Below are 3,757 nucleotides of genomic sequence, written 5' to 3' on the forward strand. Positions count from 1 at the left end.
CCGTTTGTCTCAGCGCCTTTAGCAGTGTGATGGGCAAATAGTGAGCCGCACAAATATGTTTTCTTGCTCCATGGGGCGTGTTCCTGTCATTAATGTACTTAAAATTGTTCTGCAATTTTGTCTTATAAATTGCCTTGCGACGTGATTCTGCTAGTCCGGACTATGAGGTCTGGGGTGGTCCAGGCCATGACGTTTGCTGCCCCGGGAAGGTGGGATATAAATCGAATGAAGAATTAACGTAAATAGTGTGATTGAATCCGTTCTGTTCTCTGATGAATGCATCCAACCCTGAGTGAATGGTAGAAATGCCACTGCTACCGTTCCACACACAATTAAGCTTTTTAAAAAAGGAAAACTGGGTTTGGTTATGGGTCATAACATCTGTTTGAGGGGATTTCTAAATATTGAGATTTTAAGCATAGCCCTCTCCTAGTCAAAAGCATTGTAGTAGTAGTCTGATAACAAAGGTCAGACTCCAGGTAACATGAAACTTACTGTTTTATAATACGACACATATTCTGACATTAAACGGGAAGTCAAGTGCAAAGCCTCCGTTGTGAATTCTGAGGAAAATACAATCTTTGAACAATCTACCCAACAATACTATACTAGCCACTATGGATGTGGGATTCCTGTACACCAACATCCCATACAATGATGGTTTACAAGCTATAAGGAACACCATTTCAGATAAAATCACAATGAACTTTGCTACCAAACTCTGCCATTTTGTCCTCACAACCACTTCAAATTTGGAGATGACCTGTTCCTCCAGATCAGTGGCACAGCTATGGACAACCGCATGGCCCCACAGTATGCCAACATCTTCATGGAAGATTTGGAACAATGCTTCCTAAACTCCTACCCACTCAAACCTCTCTTGTACCTGCAATACATTGACAATATTCTTATTATCTGGACACATGGTCAGCAGACCCTAGACACTTTCCACCAGACATTCAATGACTTTCACCCCATCAACCTAACAATGAACCAATCTATGTAAGAAATACATTTTCTGGACACCACTATAAAAATACAGGATGGGCACGTAGACACCACCTTATACCGAAAACCAACTGACCGGCAAACATACCTACATGCTTCCAGCTACCATCCCAAACCTGTTAATCAATCAATTGTATATAGCCAGGCTCTATGTTACAGCCACGTCTGTTCCAACTCTACAGAAAGGGATTCTCACCTAAGAGATCTACAGCAAACCTTTTTGGAACTAAAATATCCACCTGATGAAGTTAAACAACAGATCAACAAAGCCAGACTGATACCCAGAGAGAACTTGCTGCAAGACAGACCCAAAAGAGAAAATAACAGAACACCACTAGTAATCACATATAGCTCCCAAGCTAAAGCAGTTCAACGCATCATCAGACATTTACAACCTCTCCTAGACAATGACAGTTCTCTTTCTCAAGCTCTGGGAGGAAGACCTTTCATCGCCTACAGACAGCCACCCAATCTTAACTCCTCACCCAAAATAATACAACAACCAGACTTAACATGGATACTGGTACCAGAGCCTGCAATAAACCCAGATGCCAACTTTGCTGCCACATCTAGACAACACCATCACTGGCCCCAACAACATCAAAGATACCATCTCAGGGCTATTTAATGGCTCATCTTCTAACATGGTGTATGCCATCAAATGCCAGCAGTGCCCTTCAGCAAAGATGTTTGGCTCTTAGCTGGGGTTATATGCTACATTTGGCTCTTAGCTGGGGCTATATGCTCTGACACCATAGCCTGTATTGGGCTTCATCTTTTAGCAGGATCTGTCCTTTCTATGCTACTGCAGGACAGTGTCAGAAACTCAGGTATATAAGCTAGGTGCCAAATGGCTCCTTAAACCAGGGTTACAGCCGCCAAAACGGAAGGCCTGGTTGCCATTTGGAGGCCAGATGGCTCAAAAGTCGTATTTTCCAATACTTTTTGGTTCCTGACATTGGTTCTGATTGTGCAGACAAAACGTAAAGGACAAAATGCTACAGGATACGTTGCTGGTGTGCGAAAACAAGTCAAGATCCAAGGATCCCCAGGCGTGGACCTCCAGATGGTGGAGATGTCAGGGGCATCCTGGCAGCTGGACATCTTCACTTGGTTGCAAGTGGCCAAGTGCAAAATGCACCTGGCAAATTTTGAATGCTGCTGTAGGATGGATGCTCATAAGTCAATGTTTTTGATGTATTTTAAATGTTTGCATTATGTCCTACTTTCATCACTGTAAGCCTCTTTGAGACATTTTATATAGTAAGCCCATGTTAGGTGGTCCGTCCCTTCCTTCCGCAGGGCCTGTAAGACAGAGCTATTCTGCCTGGCTTTCAATTTGAACTTAGCCTGATCTTTTATTCCCCTTTCTTCCCTCCCCCCCCCCCCCGCGCTCTGGGATCCCACAGCTAATTCTCCCCTGGTCTCCTCGCTGGCCCAAATAGGACTTATTTAGCCAGCTAGCCCTGGCAATCATCTAATGTTTGTTGGATGGATTTCCCCCCTAAATTGATTTTTGAATTCTGAATTTATTGTCATTCACGTTTTATACTGCATTTTATGCTGTTTTTTAATTGCATCATTTAAGTGTTTTAAATTTGTTGTTAGCCGCCCTGAGCCCGGTTTTCAGAACCGGGAAGGGCGGGGTATAAATAAAAATTTATTATATTTATTTATTTTCTGTCTCCAACTCAGGGGCAGGGATGGAGGAAGGGGTGTGTGGTGGGTGTGGTCCACCCCGGGTGTCACCACTGAAGCGGGTGACAAAATGGCGGGCGACACTCACCGCGGGGCCTGGGAGAGATGCAGTAGCTTGGGCACACGCAGGCTCCGTGCTGCCCAAAAGGTCTGCCTCCCCCCCAGCTATAGGGCGGCTGAGTGGGAAGAGGCAGGCAGACTCCAGAGGCGCTGTGGTGTGTCCTGTCCCTATGGGCGGCTTGCCAGACCCCTGGGCATGCTGCCCCAGGCGCCCAAGCAACTTCCTCCGACGTTGCCCAGGGGTGGGGTAGCTCTCTCACCAGAGAAATGAGCAAACTGCTTGCAGGCGGCATTTGAAATTGGGGTCAGGTTCCCCCCGTCACTTACCTTTTAAAAACGTTTGTGGGGCAGTTTTGCCATGAGTGTGATGTGCTAAACCCTCCGAGAGAAAACAACCGGACTGAGGAAGGCTGCTCAACCCATTCATTTCTTGTCTGAAAAGGCCTTGCGTTCGACTTAAAGCCTGGCTGTTTTCGACAGCGTTGGCCCCTCGCCCTTGCAGTGCGTTCCTGCTTGGAGGCTATTGCATTATTCCCCCTCCAGTGAATCGCAGCTGGTACGAGAGACCGTGTTCCTGGGAGTGAGAAGTGGTTGCTTTGATTGGTAGAGCCAATCTCATGGAGAGCTTTGAACGTCAGGGCAGAACCTTTGAGCTTGCGCTCTTGTGTTCAGAGTTGAGCGGAAAAGAGAAGAATTCTGAAGGGTTACGTTCGTGCCGGCCTGTCACACTGAGCAGCCGAGTTGCTGTGTTTTTGTACTTGAGCTGTTTCAGGCTGTGTGGCTTCGCTCCTAGTAGCAGTATATTTTACAGCTGCCTTCTTCAGTTCTATCCGGCGATGGCGCAGCCACAACTTGGGAACTGAAGCTCACACGTTCTGCCCTCCTAATGATCCCTTGCTCTTTTTAGACCACCCGCCAGCATTCCACCGCTCTGAAGGTGTTTTCAGCGAGCGACGTGGAAGATGCTTTTTATAGTTTTCCTGCTGATACA

At 46.4% G+C, this 3,757-nt stretch overlaps 1 pseudogene; it reads left to right on the forward strand.

Annotated features, from left to right (window-relative positions):
- The first annotated feature begins 547 nt into the window (after positions 1-547).
- Positions 548-2,680, forward strand: LOC144325978 (uncharacterized; annotated as a pseudogene).
- Positions 2,681-3,757: the final 1,077 nt, after the last annotated feature.

The sequence above is a fragment of the Podarcis muralis genome, chromosome 17, assembly GCF_964188315.1.
Source record: "Podarcis muralis chromosome 17, rPodMur119.hap1.1, whole genome shotgun sequence".
Lineage (NCBI taxonomy): Eukaryota > Metazoa > Chordata > Lepidosauria > Squamata > Lacertidae > Podarcis > Podarcis muralis.